This window comes from Anguilla rostrata, chromosome 12 (assembly GCF_018555375.3).
Source record: "Anguilla rostrata isolate EN2019 chromosome 12, ASM1855537v3, whole genome shotgun sequence".
NCBI lineage: Eukaryota > Metazoa > Chordata > Actinopteri > Anguilliformes > Anguillidae > Anguilla > Anguilla rostrata.
The window spans coordinates 36,256,122-36,276,886 of NC_057944.1; the positions used below are offsets into that span (position 1 = coordinate 36,256,122).

General features: G+C 47.0%; 1 protein-coding gene and 1 long non-coding RNA gene across 2 annotated transcripts in view; one reads left to right on the forward strand and one right to left on the reverse strand.

Moving 5' to 3' along the window:
• robo1 (roundabout, axon guidance receptor, homolog 1 (Drosophila)) overlaps positions 1 to 20,765 on the reverse strand; it is a 434,162-nt gene that overhangs the window by 234,833 nt on the left and 178,564 nt on the right. The window lies entirely within an intron of this gene.
• On the forward strand, positions 8,315 to 10,047 carry LOC135237001 (uncharacterized). The gene is made up of 2 exons (XR_010324728.1): positions 8,315 to 8,572; positions 9,767 to 10,047. It is a non-coding gene; the product is annotated as an uncharacterized LOC135237001 (long non-coding RNA).

Consider the following 20,765-nt stretch of genomic DNA (forward strand, 5'->3'; position numbering starts at 1 on the left):
GCAAGCCCCCCCCTCCCAGAATCTTTGCCACAGAACCGTACACAACACAAAAAAAAGTGACCCAGAGGCTTCAGCTGCAGTTTCTTCCACTGCAGACAACAACCAAGAGGTGCTATAAAATGGATGGCTTACATTAGTTAGTGCTGGGAGGAGAAATGCAACACAAAAAAATGCAAGCAATTAATTTTTATTCTACCCCGAGAGCTATCAACAGAACAGACTCAAAAACATATTTATGAAGGTAAGAATGAGTGATTAAATTCCCCATTAAACACGGAGAGACAGGACTCTCGAGGACGGCAGGCCCTTGTCCTTATCAGTGCGGTGATTAAGTTCATGAAGCTCACAGAGCAATTTTGAGGCCTGTTGGCTGCCAGCAATGCTACAGTTCTGAGACTTGTCTTTTTTGTAGGAGGAAAAAAAAAAGAAAATTAGAAGAAAGGAAAGGATGACTGAGTCTACAGGTCTAATTTGTGTGAAACCTGGCGTACCTGCTAACACACATGAGCAGGTACACACATTCACACATGACCTGTCCGTTTCACTCCTCCTGTAATCACTCTGCCTCTTCTCCCCTCTTTTGCATTTTCCCCCTATTCTACATTCTTCATTATTATTCTGCTCGCTCTTTTCATCCCCCTTTCCCCTCCATCCCTGCTCAGTATCTGGTTTTTTTTCTCTCTCTCTCTTCCTCACTCCCAGTAAAGGGATTGCACCACTGCTAGAACTCTAATTAAAGACCACTTCAGAGTACACATTAACAGGTGGTGTTTCCAGCCACCCCCGAGACGCATGGATGAACATACCTCCTCCTGACTCCCAGTACACCTGTCTCCCCATTGGTTAATTACAGGAAGCCATGTGCCAATAGCTGATAGCTACACACACAGAGTGCTGGCCTACCCCTCGCGCACGACCCCACACAACCCCCTCAGTCTGTAACCGTGGGAACAGCGGAACCGGTGTTCTAGGTCATAGGTTGTTCTCGGTTCTAGGTTCTAGGCCCTGTCTGGCGTGACCTAAGAGGAGCTGGAGGATGGAGTCTCAACTTGGCAACCCACCACTCAGAGATCCCCTGTGCCCACATGCTCTGAAAACATGCTCTCACACACACACACACATGCACGCACGCACGCACACATACATACGCACACACACACACACACATTACAAGGCTAGTCTCTGGTCCTCAGGCCACACACAGCTGAATCCATGGGGCAGACTGACCCAGGCCAGCCCCAGGGACTGCAGATGAATCATTATCTGATGATCCATTAGTTCGTCTGCCACCACATCAAATCAATTTAAAAACGAGAGTGTGGAAATCTCATATAAATCATATAAAAAAGATTTATGAAAACACTGTTACAACACAGCTGAATGGTGCAAAGGTACATAATGATTTGGCTCTGCACTCCACAATTTTAGATTTGTAATGAAACAATTCACGTGTGAATTAAAGTGCACACCTTTCATTAAATTAAAATTTTTATACATTTCGGTTGCGCCAAGTAGAAATGAGAAATTACAGCACCTTTGTGACAGATGGTGGCCCAGGCCATTTGTATATTGATGTACTGATGCGCTTTCAGACTGATATGCTGGCAGTACAGCACAAGGCAGAGTGCATGCTACTTGCATAAAGGCACATTGATAGAGGGAGTGAAACAAGTTCAAGGACATCGTGTGACAGCACTGAAATGCATTCGTTTAGATACTGCAAACTGAATCCCATGAAACCCATTGCACACATATGCCATTGAATGATATAAATGGCTGGCCTCACCCCCACCTCAGGTGCTGACTCGAGAACAGGCAACAGAATACTTTCACAGTTACCACCCCAGATGAGCAGACCTGGCAATGCCTCCATCTTCGTCACAATAGGTCTGGCAGCAAAAGCAATGAAAGAGACTTAAATAATGTGGGTATGTGTGTGTTTGTATGTAAGTATGCATGCATGTATGCGTGTGTGTGTGTGTGTGTGTGGGTGTGCACGCGCATGTGTTTGTGTGTGTGTGTGTTGGTGTGTGACAGAGACAGGTTTTGAAAAAAAGGTCTTAATGTAGGTGAAGTCTCAGTGAGTATCTGTTTCACCGGTCCGCTGAAACAGAGGTCAGAGGTCAGAGGTCAGTGGTCAGTGGTCAGTAAAAGGCTGAGCCGAGGAGACGTTGGCCATACAAACTTGCAATCGGGGGGGCATTTGATGATGCGTCAGGTCTGAGAACGGGTCACACCCAACCATTCGACCAGAACCAATCACATCCTCAGATAGGAGCATCTGCGCAAAAATCACAGCCAATCGGAATTCAGTCAGCGATGTTACCTCGCCAGTCTAGCCAGACTACATTCAGAATTTGCCGCCTTCTCGCAGCTGAAGGTTGCTCGACTCGAACCCTGCCGGCGAAAAAAACAGCTTCGGACAAGATTTACTGCCCGGCTGCCCCTCACGTGTTTAATTTCGCTGCGTGGTTCTCATCCGCTGTTCGGTATCTACAGAGCTATCTGTGTAATTACATGACCTTGTTCATTGCTCTCAGGTGGTGAGGTCATTATTAGAAAACAGAAGAAGGGTGGGGAGGTGGTGGTCGGGGTTGGGGGGGGGGGGGGTCGTGCCTGGAGTAGAACGCGGTCTCCACTCACAGCATCTACCTGCGCTGTTCTCACCGCCCTGTGACTCATTTCCATTTTGATTACACGCACTGCACTCCGCTTCTCAGCAGAGCCGCCAATGGGGTTTTAATCAGGTGACATGATTACAAAAATACACACAATGAGGAGCAGTAATGGGGGACGGGGGGAGAGGGGGGGAGAGCAGGGGGGGAGAGAGAGAGAGAGAGAGGGAGGGAGAGAGGGTGAGAGAGAGGGAGAAGAAGAGGAAGAGAGAGAGGGAGATGGAGATGGAGAGGTAAGAGAGAGGGAGAGAGAGAGAAAAGTGGGACAGAGATCGAGCGAGTGAGAAATTTAAGGGAGGGGATGGGTACTAGCCCATAGGTACAGCTGTTGTGATTACCCAGCAACAAAAAGATTGAACAGAAACTCAAACACAAACATCATGCAGTTCCCAGGCTGGACTTCAAAATGACTAAGGGTAAGACCTGTATGGGGGAAATTATTATTTACTTTGATACTTCAGCCCTTTAGTAGACACCGGAAAAACTCCTACATTTTTATTTGGAACACAGTTCCTCTTTCAGATGGTAATATTATTTGGTATCATGATCTGTTGGAAATTCTCAGGGACCTGCAGGAGCTGAGCTCTGAGCGTGGATTATTTTATTTAAATTTTTTCCTAAGGCATACAGGATGCATGTTAAAATCCAACAGGGTTCCATCAAGAGAAGCGACCTTTCCTTAAAAATTTTTTTTTTTTTGTTGTTCCTGCTTACAGAACTCCCTGCCCAGTCTCTGGGGCTCATTACCTCTTTACCTCCCTGCACCCTGCACGCTGCACGCTGCACGCTGCCCGCTGCACGCTGCACCCTGCACCCTGCACGCTGCACGCTGCACGCTGCACCCTGCACCCTGCACCCTGCACCCTGCACGCTGCACGCTGCACCCTGCACGCTGCACCCTGGTTCCTCTGCACACTCCACTGAGCAACACCTGTCTGTGCCCGGGCCTCCTGGCTTCCTCCAGCGCTGGCACTGGCTGCCGAATTCGCGCCAGGGCTTATCGAGCGCTTTCGTTACCCCTGTTCCCCTGACCGCCTGAGGGCGGCTCCGCTGCCAGTACCCCCCCACCTCCACCCTTCACACGCCCTGGCTCGCAGAGAGCCCTCTTCGCGTTAGCCACAGGACCGCTTAGCGTGACAGGATAACAGATTATCCGCTCTAAATGAGAGGAGAGCGCGTGTGTAGAGTATTAAAAAAAGCCTACGCTGTGCTATTGCAGCCACGCTGTTCATCATTAGAGGTCACCTGGCACCAGGGCTAAAAAGGAGGCTTCACACCGGGACTGTGTCCGGCTGGTCCCGTGAGGTCTGGGTTCTGGGTTCTGGGTTCTGACTCGCGTGCGACCGAGAACACGCAGCCAAATTGGCAAAGAGGGAGTCATGTGACTTCCCTCCTGAACATCGATTGGTCAGCTGAGTTTTGGGGGGGCGTCAACATGACTGACTTGCATCAAAGATAGATAAAGGAAGTAGCAATGGACAGAGTGAAAATACGGAAGTAAAGAGGGAGGGAGGGAGGGATGGAGCAGAGGGCCGAAAGGGAGAGAAAGGGTAGCAGGGTAGCACGGATGGTTCATTCTCACAGTAAATTTCATCGACCATCGTGAACCAGCCCATCCCTTCGTTTGGTGGCCATCCCAAGACTGATCGTGGCTCTCTGCCACAGCCTCCTTCAGGCCTGGCCCCTTATTAGAGTGGGGAGCGGTTAAAAAAAATAATAAATAAATAAAGAAATCTGTCACGTTTCCGCATCACGGAAGCTTTTAAACAGGAAGTGGAGAAAGTTGACTGTGGGAAATCGTTGGGTGAACGCGAGCGAGCAGGCGGTACCGGAGCCCCGCGGGGCTGCGGGGGAAAGCTGGCGGGTTCCCAGCGCCGGTAACCCGTTGGCCAGCCCCCCTGACGGCTAGCGGCACTTGCGGCGGTGACGGACGGGCGAGCCGTCGGACCCGGACGATCCCGCCGCTGACAAATCGCCGAGCTCCTCCGGCGGTGAGTCAGAGCCTCCGGGAGGGTCAGCCGCGCCGCTCCGCTCTGTACCGCGCTTTAAACGTCCAGCTGCTTCACACCGGGACTTCACGCTTTGAGTAAATCCTGTCCGCCAAATTTTTCTTTTTTTTCTTTTCGCTGCCAAAGAAAACTTTGAGAAAGAGAGAAAGCTTTCTAACTTTCGGACAATGACAGCGTTGTCAAATACCTCCCATCACAGGAACTGTCCCACTTTCCGGTGAATTGCATTGATTTTTTATTATTATTTTCCAAACACAAAGTGACAATGAAGAGCTGAAGTCAGTCTATTCCGGTAGCACACAATGGGACTGGAGAATCACACAGCACCATGACCTGACCTCACGGCAAGCTCTCTGATGACAGAAAATTGCACAAACACACACACACACACACACACGCACACTCACACATACACACACACAAACCCACACACACACACATGCAGACACACACAGACACAGAGTCACACACACAAACACACACAGAGACAGACACAGACACACACACACACACACACACACACTCACAGACACGCACACACACGCACCATCAAGAACAGGAGGATGTCAGTCCCCACAAGGCGCACACACACTGCCACAAACACAGCGTGCTCCCCCAAAACATCCTCTCAAACAGCAGGAAGCCCCACCCCCCCCCGAAACTGCAGCGCCATTTGTTTACCGTCAGCATGACAACAGAGGGGGAACTTTCAGCCTTTTTTTTCTTTAATTAGACAGCATTAAAGGAAAACAGCAGGAAGAAAAGGGGCAAACCTGAGCTAATTTATCATCACATCTGTCTTCATACCTGAGCTCATTTCTGATGTGTGCATCTCTCTCTCTCTCTCTCTCTCCTCTCCTCTCTCTTCTCTCTCTCTCTCTCTCTCTCTCTCTCTCCTCTCTTCTCTCTCTCTCTCTCTCTCCTCTCCTCTCTCTCTCTCTCTCTCCCCCCCCCCCCCCCCCCCATGGTGGGTGACAGGGGTTGACAAATTTGCAGCTGAAAAGCCCTCGTTATTGTTCAAAACAGAAAAGTAACAGAATGTATTTTAATTGGCCAGTGAAGCTAGTTCATTCCTTTTTTTCCCTCTTTTTTTTCCTTTTTCTCTTTTTTTTCTGTCAGTTGCTTCATGGCTGCATTCAAACAGTTTCAGTTGGGAAGGTACAGTAAAAAAAAAAAAAAAGAGCAATAAAAAAAGATACACATCAATCACACCTGATAGGCCGGTGGGTGGAATGTTAATTTCATATCGTCGTACACAGAGGTCATCTGCCTGCAGGGGCACACTTTCTTATTAATGAGAATTTTCCCTAAATGCCAGAAAGGTTTTTGGTTTTTCCTGCATTACGGGAACAGATGAATTACTTGTGCGCTCCACTGAATGTTAAACCAGAGGGACGCTTCCCTGTCGAGCACTATAAAAACGTACATTTTTGTCAGGCAGTAATGTGAGTCGCTTTCACTCGTAAATATCATCGGTACAAGCCGACATTAATTAAATGCCATACAAATGAAGATAAGAGAAGTACATTTTCAAACGCAGTGGTGCGTAACTAATTTCACACCTTACAAATGGGAAGATAGCTGCGTGCTTACTACCGGCCACATGTTTGTTTGTTTACTAAACATGTCAGATAGTGGGTGCGCTCCCCAATACGAGAAAAATAAAGATTTATGAGTGCGCGGCTTGAAACAGCTCAAGACGACAGGACCTCCACAGCAGGAAGAAACAGGAGCTCTCCACTGGAGACAGACCTGCAGTTCTAATGAAGGCAGGAGCTGGAAAACTAAGCCCAAGTTGGCCTAAGTTTAACCATCAAAAAATAAAAAATTAAATAAACGAATAAATAAATCTACTTTATTTCACTAATTAGTCAACGTGGGGCCAGTGAGTGAAGGTGCTGTATTTTATTCCTCCTGTGGAGGAATTTTTTGTCATAATTAATAGGTTACAATGGACAGAGTTTATTATGTATTTCCTAAGAGGAAAACATGTGAGACTGCAGTAATACAGTGTGGCTGAAGAGCAGCTGCACGCACGGTGCAGAATTGAAATATGACCTGACTGTTGCCGATTGCGGCAGTCCAGGGGGTGATGAATCACTATCCCGGGTGCTGTTTGGGGAGGAGGGGGTGTTTTCGGTTCTCAGAGCCTTCCTCACTTTGTCAGGCAAGAACAACCGCGCCAGTGAGCCAGGGCACGCGCAGTCTGTCCTGTGCAATGAATGAATGAATGAATGAATGAATCATTGCATTTACATAGTACTTTTCCAGACTCTCAAAGTGCTTTACAGTGATGAGTGGGAACTCACCTCACCCACCACCAATGTGTAGCACCCACCTGGGTGATGCACATTAGCCATTTTGCACCAGAATGCTCACTACACGTTAGCTGAGGTAGAGTAGGATAGAACACTTGTTTTAGCCAATTGAATCAAGAGGTGATTAGGACAGTTTGAAAGAGCCAGGTTTGGAATTTAGCCAGGACACTGGGGAACCCCCTACTCTTTGCGAAGAGTGTCATGGGATCTTTAATGACCACAGTGAGTCAGGACCTCGGTTTAACCTCACATTGGAAAGATGGAAGTGACTGCACAGATCCACTAGTGCATTGGAGAGTCAATACTAAGTGCAGGCCCAGCTGAAAGCATCCCACAGGAACTGTGTGCTCTCCAACCCTCTCCCAAAATCCCAGTGGAATTATCACAAAATGAGAGTCACCTGCACTCGTGATTAGACTCCGCAAATTTGAGAAAATTTGAGAAAAATAAGAAAATTGGAATGTCATTAAAGATGAGATGAATAACAGTACTAAACCTTGTTCAAGTGTTTTTATTTATTTTTTATTTTTTAAATCGCAAGTTTGCAAGTACAATTTTTTTTAATGGAACAAATAGTTCCTCAGAGTCAAAATAGTATATGCATAACACTATGTCAGAAATGCGCTATATAAATAAATGCTTTATTATAAATGATCATAAGACTGCGATTGCTCATTCCCTCATTCCCTGCTCAGATGTGGATGGGTTTCCCTCACAGTGATCATGTCACAGATTTTAATGTAATTGGTTTCTTTTATCAATTTTCTCTCATGATTTGTGCAGCCACGGTTCAGCTGGCGTGTCATCTGAGGTCAGGGAGGCTGAACCTGTGACAGACACTATCTCCTGTTCACAGACCAGTCTGCCCCCTCCTTCCGTCCCCCCTCCCTCCCTCCCACAGGCCCCCTCTCTCTCTCTGTCTGCCAGGAAAAGGGCATTTCCACAGGGGAACACTTATGCAAATGAGCACGTCGTGAGCCAATACCTCGCGGCGAAACGAGCGGCGACTGATGAGCGAAGCTGCGTCTCCAGCGTGCGGGGGGCTGATTAGAACAGCTGTAAATAAGCACAGGGGAGGGCGGGAAACGCAGCGGGAATCCCGCCAGGTTCCCAGGTCTGACGGGGGGGGGGGGGGTGTTCTCAGATCTCATGGTGTCTGCACACAGCCAAGTCTCCTGGCTGTTGTACCGAAAACTCAACTCCGCAGAAGAGATATTCTAGAATTCCCCACTGTTCAGAGGCAGAAAGAGAACATTCTAGAATACTCCACTGTTCAGAGGCAGAAAGATAACATTCTAGAATACTCCACTGTTCAGAGGCAGAAAGATAACATTCTAGAATACTCCACTGTTCAGAGGCAGAAAGATAACATTCTAGAATACTCCACTGTTCAGAGCACAGCTAGACGCAGACAGGCTGGCCAGTACACACTGATCAATATTTGAACAATATGTTCCCGGTTCCCCCTAGGTTCAAGGTTCAAAGCCATGAAGCGATCCGCAAGAAAGCCAAGGGTCTTTTTTAACTATACCCGAGAGAAATAGGTCAGGGCGAAGAGAAGACACTAACGGTAAGGGTGCCATGCTTCAATACACCCAGAAATATATCTGAGCTTAGCAGAGCTGAACCCATCCAGAGCATGATGGGAAGGGCAGGTTTGGAATGCAGTGAAAAAATGCAAACAAACAGGCTATGAGAAATGACCTGGGTGTCCTTTATGCTTTAAATTTATATCACAATAATTAGTGATTCCAGTGAGTCTGTTTATTAATGACCACCAATAAACAAGACTCACAGAACAGGAAATGAAATGAAGCAAAGAAAGAATCAATGGCCAGCTACAGCTGAAATACCATCCAACTGAAAGAAATTTAAATTTGTTTTCATTTGGTCTTAATCAGCTATGCTTTTTGCTCTCTGTATGTCCCACAGCAATACACCTTTGTCTGATCTGCTGCTCTTTAAGCGGACACGATCAAAGGTTGCTCGCCTGTTTCTTCTACGGTTTCTCAAATAGAAATGAGCTCTTCCATGTTCTTACCCTGAGGAGCAACCTGGCAACCTTTCTAGTCAAACAGACAATGCCCCTACACTGTATTGATTTTTCTTTTGAAATAAACCAGTATTATTGCCTGCCTGTGGCTGATTAAAAAAGGTCTATTTTCTGCTTGCTTCATTTCAGAAAAATGGAGATGGAGATCCTTCTTGTATGGTCTAAAAGGGAAATGCATTCCAACCTATGAGTGCAAACACTAAAAATTCACACTGGCAATCCCAAGGACCCTGTCAGTCCCCCAAATGCTAACATTCTGTTCTGTGCTGACCATCTCTGAGCAAAACATTAGGGCAAGTTAAATGCAAGTACTGGAGCAGAAAAATAATAGACTAATATTTCATATTTGTATGATATGCGGGGAAAGTTGAGTGAAAGGGAGTGAGCTTTTGAGACAAATTCTGAAAGAATTGCAAGGTGAACAGCTGCGGCTGTCTGACTGTTGAGGCTAAACGGTTTTCGTTTCTGACGGAAGGGAGCAGATTCTGTGCTCGGGCACTTCAGCGAGCGCCGGGCAGCGGGAGTCCGACCGAGGCCCTGACACCAGAGCGGCCTTCATCCTCGTCTTCAGCCGAATTCAGACACGCAGTCTCTCTTTCATCCCGTTTAGAAAAGGGAGAAATGGTTCTTGGAAAAAAAAAAAAAAAAAAAAAAACATTCTTGCTAGCACTCATTCTGTGTGTCTCTCTCTGTCTCTCGCTCCTGTTCAAGCACACACACTCGCGCAGGCACAGTTTAACTGGCGAAACGAACGGCAAACGAAAAAACCAACAACAAAACACGAATGATGAAAAGAGGGGAGAAGAAGCAAAAGCAAGAGGGACATTCCTTTTTCCTCGCTGAAAGAGAGGAACCTTGGTACGCGGGAACACGCTCTCACCCTCACCCCAAAATCCTGGAGACACTGACCCCCTCTGTGACCCCGTGTGACCTCCGAATTTCAGAATGTTTCTCTGAAGCTCTCTCTTCAATAAATAACCACTGCTCCGTTGCATTACAGTGTCTGATTCTGATTTTCCCTTACCTATTTGCCAAATGGCCTTGAGATTAAGATAACTGCTATAAGTTATATGTTGGGGAACTATATAAAAAAAAATGAACTGTAAAGTTGTTACATGCACAAACCCTCACGCATAATTCACTCGAACCTCATGACAATGTCAAAGGGGACTGGAAACGGCTTCCAGAAACACACATGGCTCCCATAAATCTGCACAAAATGGAGTTTGTACAGCTTAAACGTGTTCCTGTGGCAGCTTTAAGTGTGTTTTGGAATGTGCTCTAATAGCCCAATCGCTCAGAGCCGGGAGCTGTTTGTAACTGTTAAAATAAAACTATTTACAGCCGAAGGATAAACATTCCCTTAAATCACGGCCAGAGGTTGTGCTGTTTTAAAAAGAATAAGTGCACAGATAAAGTGACAGAACTGGATCGCAGCAAGTTCCCCTCTTTCCCCCTCCCTCCACCCTCCTCCAAAACCCTTCCCCCTCAGCCCCTCCCCCTTCGCCTCAGCCCTGTTCGAATGCAGAAGTACCTCAGAAATCTGCATGTAATAGAAGTGATTTCTGCGTTTCTTGTCTCAGATTGGTGTGGAAATTAGGGTCCTGTGCCCGGGGGGGGTTTATCAGCAGCCCCCACACGCGTGAAGCCCCCGCGGTAAGGGCGCCACCGCACACGCCGGCGGCGGCTGATAGGGCGTGCCAAATCAACCGAACCGTGGCCGCGATCTCCATGACAACGTTACACAGGTTCACGCCTCACGCTCCGCCTACCCCCCCCCCCCCCTCTCCCCGTACGATTCCAGGCCCGTCCCCGGGCAGAGTAACGGAAGAGCCCGGTGTGAATGGGTTTTGCTGTGTGGGCACACAGTCAGAGGAACGCATGGCCCAATAGTGCCTTCAGGCATGCTGGGAAATCTTCAGCTGCTGTCGTCTCCGTTCGGCACACACACACACACATGCACGCACGCACATCACACCTTCCCCCAGGTGAGACCTACATACAGTGGCAGAGAGTAATGGATTTGCAGGTGAGAGTAAACTGTGTACATGGTGTTGTTTACAGTTGACGTGCAGGATTTCCTGTCTCTGTCAGTCATCTCATCTCACCGTAGTATCACTGCAAGCTGTAGCCACAGATAAACTCTCACAACGCTTCTCTCCTCTACACCTCACATGCCTCATGCACATGCAAGGGGCTACCGTTTTGCTTGCTTTAAAATAATCCCTCCCTGCCTCCCCCCCACCCCCACCACCACTTCCTCCACGTGGTTAAAACATGGACTACTCCCACCTGCACGATGGCCCAGTTTGGTCTGCTGTCTGTTCGCGGCACGTGGTGTTTCCAAGCCTCCCAGAATAGGCCCGTATCTTCACTTCTCCCAGGCTCCCCCAGACGTGCTTTAAGCTTCGCGACGTTTGATATAGACGCACAGCGGGATAATCACTCAAACAAACTGTCACAAGCAAACATTGTTTCGGGAGCTTTGCCAGTCATAACGGATATATTCTTTTCCATTTACTTTTTCTTTTTTTGGTACATTTTTCTCATAAAAATACCACAGCCGAGGTCTCGGAGGTATTTTCTCTGTGTTTTTGGGGGAAACACGTAGGTGTCGATGTATGTGTACGGGATCGTTTAAGCCAGGGTCAAGGGTCAGACCAGAAAGCGGTAAAATCCCAGCCCTCTGGGAGTGCAGGCTGATGTCGCTGCTTCGCACGGCAGAAGGCCAGAGCAGAAAGAGCACGTCTCCTGTCAAACGACAAACCCTGCACACGCAGAGAGGAGCTCGATACGGCAGAAAATAACAAAAAAGGGCGCTTATTTTTATTTTCTCTCTCTCCTTTCTCTCTCTCTCTCTCTCTGCCTTCTTCTCTCAAATTTATTTTTATTTACAATTATCATTTACAAAATGATGTGCTGAAGCCTGTGAGAGAGAGGGGTATAAGGAAAAAAAAACCAGACTGAGAAAACTATGATGAAACAAAAAAATAATAATAATAAATCAATAATAATAAAACCAAAAAAAAAGATTAATTAAAAAAAATATTAATATTGATAATAGGGGGAACAATCATAGACAGACTTACACAGACTGAACAACCAGACAGGACAGACGTAAACAGACACAGACAGACGTAGACAGATAGGCGTATACTGAGTGGGAGAGAGGCGAAAGGGGAAAAAGATAAAAACTGAAATTAGTGCATAACTACACTTTTTTCCTTTTCTTCCTTCCCTTTATTCTCTGCCTGTATATACAAATAGCCAGTGAAACAGAGTGTGTGTGTGTGCGTGTGCGTGTGTGTGTGCATGTGTGGGTGTGAGCATGTGGTGTGTGGGTGTGTGTGTGTGTGCGTGCATGCGTGTGCGTGCGCGTGCGTGTGTGCATTGTGTGTGTGTGTGCATATGCCTGCGTATGTGTGTGTGTGTCGCTATGTTAAAAAGCAACAGAGCAGAAAAGTGCGGTTATTCCGCACTCCTCTTTCCAGACCTCAGGCTTCTTCACTCAACCACACACACCCTCCAGAACTGAGCAGCGAACAAGTGAAGTAATTTATTAGTAGCAGGTGAGCTCTTGGATGAAATCGGACTGATGACTGACATGCCAGGAAGATACTGTTGCCATCTGTTTGGGCTTAACATGTTGAAAGAGCATGAAAAAAAAAAACAAGTGTGAAAGACAAAAAAAAAAAAAAAACACAAATTGACCTTGAAAGCTCAGTTTAATTGCATACGTGTCAAAATGTTTCCACTGATGTACCACACTGTCCCTAATGCGATTGTTTACACTTTTTCTCGAGCTGAGCCCAACGAATCGTAAATCAGAAAAGGCACGGATTTAGATTTTGTTCTGTAACATTTCTGTCTTTAATTGGGAGGATTTAGGAGGGAAAAGAACAGCGAGCCACGGTGTCAGACATCTGCTCTTGATCCCACCAGCCCTCCCCCTTCATGTGGCTGGAGACCGTTTGGGTCTTCTTTCCACTGCTATTCCCAAACAATCGTATGCTTTCCACACCAGGTCTGGGAAAAAGAGTGCAACAGAGAGGTCATGTGACCACAGGCAGCCATATTCTCAACCACAGGCATGTTGTTTGGAGAGAGAGGGGAAAAAACTGAGATGAAAAAATTAACACTGAACATTGGATTGTGTGTATTGGGGGGGGGGGGGGGGATATTAAAAACTCAGGCTTTCCAGGTATGCGCAAACCAGGGGTGAGGCACACGCTGCTTGAGTGACAAAAAAAATAAAAATTAAACAAACCAGAAAGGAAGAAGGCTAGCAAATGATATTGAGAACCAAGCATTTTGATTTTCTAACTGAAAACTGCAAGGCTGGATATAATGTGCAGGAGGAGCACTCAAACAGACCGGCAACAGACATTCTAAGCTTTGTCACTCTCATGCTGCGTCAGAAACACGCTTCCACTGATTTGGTCTTCTTGAACGGGCTGTGGCTGGTTCCACAACAACCAGGCCCTACTGAAAACCACGGATATATGTGTGAAAACAGAGCTGGCTCTGGCTCTCAATGACAGACACAGTTGTTTCCAAACAAAAAGCCCGAATTTAATTCCTTTTCTTTTCAAACGAGGACACAAAGGAGTAGAAAAGAACGTCCTTATGCCTCCTTTTTTCCAGAAATTCAGTTCGCAGATTAATTAAAGAGTCAATTTTCAGTTGTAGTCTTGGGTTCCGCCTTGCCAATCTTCATTAGTTATGCCCTCCCCAACCCTCCAACGATTCCAAACTTCCTGTCTCCCTCCCTCATCCTGAGCAAGCTCTTCTCAAGAGGATCAGACTCAGGCCTAAAGAGAGCACAGCCACTGACCTTCACGTTATCAGAGCGGGTTCATCTGATACTCCCAGGCTGCTGTCAATCAACACTGAAGACACGCCCAAAGCCATAAAAAAAAAAAATGCACGGCAAATGATTGTGACTTCATTTTAAGCCTCAGAAAAAAATCATTGGGATTATGAACGTGTAATGGATGTGACCTTATCCACATCCTGCCCTTTACACAGAGTGAGGTGGAATACATAATTAAAGAACAGGCTTTTTTACGAGGTATTTATTAATGTTTTTTTCTCTAAGCTGTGGCTGACACCAATCAAGCTTTACAACCTCATAATCCATCTGCAAAAGTGATTTACCACGACGGAAGAAGCCTGCAACCTGACAACTTAGGAAAACAACAGTCCCGCTGAACCTTAAACTGCATCTTAACATTTCATTCCAGTTGAATGACGGAAGCCAAACATCTTTTAAAAAATGCAGAGCTTGCCCATCAACGTGACATCATTCAGGTCACAGACTCTGATGTGGTCTCGGAGACAAGAGGAGTCCAAACAAAATGTCAGTGCATGCTGGCTTAGTCACAACAGCACAAGATGTTTCCACGCATGTCTTGTCAAGTCAGCCCAGGTAACTTTGAAGACACACAGCTGCCACCAGGGGGTGCTGTTACAAATAAATATTTGAGAAACCTTAAATTGATTTCTTTCCCTATATTATCTCTGTCTTCCTGACCAATCGCACTGATGTACAGTTAGCCATTGCATTTTCTCCAAGTGTGGACGCAAATACTGTAATATGGCAATGGTTATGAAAAGACAAGAACAATGATTCAGGACTTGAAGTGACACACAAGAGGGAGATCAGATTGATTTTAACTTGGAATGTCAACTAAAAGAAAACATCAAATCAAAGGAAAGTCTCTTCTCTGAAGCTCTGCGGCAGCACAGTCGAAACAGCTGGGTTAACTAATGCTGTCCACACATGTAGGAAAACAGAAAAAAATAAAAAATAAATAAATTCTGGATTCAAGTGTTCAAATCTGTGAGTAAAATCAGAGTCAGCAATCATGCAGGGCGACATAGCTCAGGAGGTAAGACCGATTGTCTGGCAGTCGGAGGGTTGCCGGTTCAAACCCCGCCCTGGGCGTGTCAAAGTGTCCTTGAGCAAGACACCTAACCCCTAACTGCTCTGGCGAATGAGAGGCATCAATTGTAAAGCGCTTTGGATAAAAGCAATCCATTTACCATTTACCATGCAATGGACGAAGCACAGACAGGTCTGTTATTGTAAATAGGCGATACATCTACATCTGCTCCGTCAGTACTGACAATAAGAATGTGGCACAGCACTGACCCTGCCCGTTTGATCCATTAATAACCAGTGGAACAGCCAAGCCGTGCTGTCAAATAAGCAACACCTGCCCATAACAGGGAACACCTGTCCATTATACCCCCTCCGTGATCCCACACAGCCACACCAATCCATCCATCCATTATCGATACCCCGCTTATCCTGGGCAGGGTCGCGGGGGTGATGGAGCCTATCCCAGCATGCATTGGGTGAGAGGCAGGATACACCCACACCACACTGTGCAAAACCAACTCCACATAGCGCCATCTTACAGTATGTTCCGGGCTGAATCTGGACACCTTCGTTGTTACACAGCGTCACAGATATTTTTAATGTTTGTCTATACTCCTGTGTTCTTGTTTTATGATGGCTATGTCTATATTGTTTCTGTTTGATTCAGTGTTTTAGCTTTTCTGTTTTTTTTTATATAAGGTGACCTTGACTGTGCAGATAGGCACCAATCAAAACAATCAGACCGATGTGCAAACTGCCAATCAGACCGCTCGGCAAACTACACAGGATTGGCTCAAAAAAGTAAAATATCTGAGAAAAAAAAAGAACAAAAAAATGCAATTTCTGATTTACCGAGTACTTCTGTTACCCACTAAAAACGGTGCCTGCAGTAGCAACAAAAGTGGAGTCGTAGGGCCAGAGCAAACTTCAGACAGTAAAACACTGAGCGCTGCTGGCGACAAATATCGAGCAACTCAGCACACTGTGGCTCAAGCAGGCACAGCCTCAGCCACAAAATAATTGTTTTTCGAGCCAGTACTCAGGTCTGAATAAAAACACATGGTCTGAACGCCTGCTGGAGTTTGATAATGCCTTTATACTTTATACTGCTGCAGAGTGAGTCATTTTAACTTGTGAACATGTTTAATGACTTCAATTCCCTGGGTATAAAAATAAAGTCTTCTTAACCACATTCAACAAATGAGATCAACGACAACAGGCATTACATTTTTAAACAGCCGTTAAAGGTAGCACATCTGGCAACTACCTATTAAAAAAAAACTTTAATTTAAAAATTATTTTAGCATTTTTACTCCTGTGTGATCTGAAACGTCACTGCGTCACAAGGAACGTCATTCTCCAAACTATTTACTACGCTGAGATGTAGGCTATGTCGTACCCTCATTAAAAACATGCAGGGCTGTGCCTGTAACTGTGGCGTATGCCCAAAAGAGTCCAAAAGTGTTTGGACAACGACACAATCTTTTGTTGTTTCGCCTCTGCAGTACTCCAGCACACTGCATATGAAATTAAAAAATGAATATGAGGTAACAGGGCAGATGGCCAGTTTAATTTGAGGGGTATTTACATCTATACTAGGCAAACAATGTAGGAATTACAGTATATTTGTTTTTTTCTTGTCACTGTAGGTCAGTATGACCCGTGAGCTGCACGTAGGACAGAGAACAGCGTTAAAATGCATCCTCATTAGTGGGGCTGAGCAGGGGTAATTGCCCGGACTGGGACAAGAAGGGACAATTACCATATTGCCCATTTCAGCGCACATAATTACTTCCCGTATCCATTTCTATCCCAAACCTGCACCCCTGCCCCTGCGCCTCCCTCCTCCTCCTCCTCCATGCACCCCTCCATTACCTCCACACTGTTCCGCTGTAGGGCAGCCAACTGCCAACCCCAATGAGCCTCAGATTAGGGAGCACAGAAGGACATGGCCGCTCATTAGCATATCATTAGCATATCGTTACCACTCGCCGGTCCAGCACCTCCCACGCCTCCATTCATGCCCCTGTATTTAATTCACAAAAATAGCCCTCTCAAGTGCAGCGCACTGTCACACTCAGTTTCTGTACTGCTTACTCACTCAGTGCACAGACAAGCTAGCGCTGGACCCTGGAGTGTGATTCTGAAACAGCCTCCCAGTAGCAGACAATGAATTCTGTTTGAGAAATGTTTTTCAGAATCTCTTTGCACACACTTCTCTGGTACTTATTCTCACTCTCTTTCTTTCTGCAGGCCTTCTACACATCCTTAACAGCTCAGAGACAAGAGCACAACATCTGTGCATTGTGGGCCAATGACAGCACAAGAGCATGTCACACACACACAGCCACACAAACACACACACGCACAACCACACAAATACACACACACGCACAGACACACACGCACACACAGACACACATCCATGCAAAAATACACACATACGCAAACACACACACACACAAACACGCAAGCAAACACTAAGGCATCTACCTCAGTTCAACACTGTTCACTAATACTACTCCCAAAAGGAAGGGATGTGTGCACCGCTGCCCCTACTGTATGAGAGCGGTACTGCACCAGCAAGAATCCAAACGCGATTGGATAAAATGTTACCGAATCAAAACCATTAACCCAGCAAATGGAAACTGCTGCATAAAATCTCAAAAGAGCCCCACGCCAATAAATACAGCGTCGCTCCGAGACAACACCCAAGGCTGAACCGGCCAATTTTTTTCCACCAATGACTGGGGGTTTACTAGCGGTTAGCATCACGGCGCTCCTGGGGAATCGGCCCCGGCGAGCCATACTCCCCACCGTTCACGGATACGCTTTTCCACCTCCATCGCAGCCGCGTAGAAACGCCGTATTTCACCGGCGTCAGCCGCGGAAACGCGGCGGGGAGACTCGGGTGGGGCATTAGGCCGTGGCGAGCGGCGGCGCTAACAGAATCAAAGAGCCGCTGATTTGTGACACCAAAGAAAACAAAACATTGGAGGGAATGAGCCCATGGGGGGACCCCCTGAGAATGACTCTCTGGAGATCCAGACTCGCTGCAGCCAGGTGCAGCGGCGGTGCTCCGGATCGAGGTTAGCGTGTGTGTGTGTGTGTACATGTGTGTATGTGTGTGTTTGCATGGATGTGCGTGTGTATGTACGTTTGTGTGTGTGTGTGTGTGTGTGTGTGCGTGCGTATGTGCGTGTGTGTGTGTGTGTGTGTGTGTGTACATGTGTGTGTGTGCGTGTGTGTGTGTGCATGTGTACGTGTGTGTGTATGTGTGTGTGTGCATGTACGCATGTGTGTGTGTGCATGTAAGTGTGTGTGTGTGTGTGTGTGTGTGCATGTACTTATGTGTGTGTGTGTGCATGTAAGTGTGTGGTGTGTGTGGTGATGTGATGTTAACCATGTGGATCCTTCGTGAGAAGGTGTGACCTGGTGACCCCGTGTGTGAGAAACGTGTACGGCCCCAACCCGGCCCACTCAGGGACTCACTTTCATGGAGCTCTTGATTTCTTACCACGGGACGCCACCTGGTTTTCCACTTCCACGCTTTTCCTACGGCCCGAAACTTTGAAACTTTGAAAGTCTGAAGTAACTCCTCGTAATTCACGCCCCCCCCCGCCCGCCCCCGCCCCCCCCACTTGCAGGGCGTTTAACGGAGCGTAAACGCGTCACCGCTTAAAAGGGGGGTTCTCGAAAACGGTGAAAAGAAGGGAAGCAGAGTCCAGGTAAAACTGCCATAAGTTAAAACTTTAAAAGTGGAAAAAGTAAATAAATAAATATATTCACCAGCTGTCGAATGTTAGCCTGCAAATACTTCGTTCGCTGTTTCTAACTAGTGAAAACGACCTTCACCAAGTGTGAGAAAATATGAGCGTTTTCTCTGGGACCTGCCGTTGCCACAGACAGCAAACAGTGAACACACGGCTTCCTAATGATGCATATTTTTAGTTATACTAGCACCCCTGCCTGGCCTTTAGAGTACACTATACAGATATGTACAGGATGGAGTGTAGCACAGTGGGTAAGGAACTGGGCTTGTAACCGAAAGGTCGCAGGTTCGATTCCCGGGTAAGGACACTGCCGTTGTACCCTTGAGCAAGGTACTTAACCTGCATTGCTTCAGTATATATCCAGCTGTATAAACGGATACAATGTAAAATGCTATGTAAAAGTTGTGTAAGTCGCTCTGGATAAGAGCGTCTGCTAAATGCCTGCAATGTAATGTAATATGTCATGCCAGATATTAACAAGGGGAGAAAAACCCCGGTTTCATGAGAACATACAGGGTATCGTTTTCCCTCAAAATGTTTTGCAAGCTTTTGCACATATAGTGAAGGTTCGCTCCATTCCTTGAGGGTCATGACAGGACATAGGAGTTATTCACCATGTGGGGGGGTGGGGTGCGGGGGGGAGGGGTGGGGGGGGTGTTGGGGTCAAAAGTGAGACCTGCCTCCAGCTGTGACCCCAGCAGGATCTTTTGAAGGATACATTGTGACTATAAACCCCTGCCCATTAATCTCCCAACGCTATGTAATCCATTACTGCCCATGGCTGCGTTAAACACCAATGTTTTCCTCTCCTTTCCTTTCTGAAAGGCAGGACTACACGTGCATGAACACTAAGAGCACACCAGTACAGCACACTGCTTTTCCCCGCCACTGATCATCCACTGGGATCCAGAGGTGCTGATTACACAGCCCACAGCGGCTGCCCCCCCCTCACCCCCCCACCCCAACGCCACCCCCCACCCCCATCCTCCCCCTCCCATTCTGGCTGCCTCTGCTCTGACCTTGTGAAAGGTACAGTAATTGAGATTCGTTGCTCATTGTTACCTAATTAAAAAGTGTCAGACCTTCTGTGATAGAGAGAACGAGAGAGAGAGGAGGAGCAGAGGGAAAGAGTGAGGGAGAGGGAGTGAGGGAGTGGTTGGGGGGGGGGTGGGGGAATGAGGGTGCAATGGACTTGAAAAGTGACCTCTAAACAAACAAAAAAAGTGTCTGCTCCCGTCCCCTAATTCTGATTCCCAGCTGGGGCAGCATGTGTGAGCCCATGACAGGGTTTTCAGTCACAGGCTCACATCGCCTGTCAGTCACGGTGAGGCTCATCAGCTCTGAAGGGCACGCTTCTGTAACCCCGCTTAGTCCCGAATCACGTTCTCTAGAAGTTTACACTGTATTTACCCGAAAATCACTGCAACAGACGCGATATGAATGGTCTGGAACAGTCTTCACTGCAGTCAAATGGTAAAAAAGGCCATATTGTTGGTATTGTTTAACAAACATGCAAATACAGGTGTCCCACTGACAATGAATGCGTTGGAGAAAAGAATGAAGGTGGGTATTGAATGAGTGTTGTCCTCTTCAGTAACAAGCACAGTACTGAAGGTTTCGAAAGGCTGAAGTAAGTTTACCATGAAGTTGCATCCACCCCTACCCTCTACCCCTGCCCATTGATCACAGAGCCCCCCCACCACCACCCCACAATCACAATCTGAAATGGTTAACTCCAGCACAGACCACTTGTGCCCTCACATCAACCGCAAAAAATCGACCTGCAGTCCATCAGTACCCCCCTCGTTCCCTCCACTCTCCTTACAAAACATATCAGCTGTGCCATTGCTGCCGCTTGGAGGTGACCTGCTGAGGAGGAAAACAGCGACTCCCTGTCTGAGGAAGCCCTGCTGATGAGTAACTCTGGGAAAAGTGTCGAGAGGAAATTGCGGGGCGCTTCTGATTCAAGCGCGACGACGGTCGTTCCTCACGGACGTCAAACGACACCGTTTTCCAGCATCCTTTAACAGACCTGGTGAGCAGCTACCAGCTC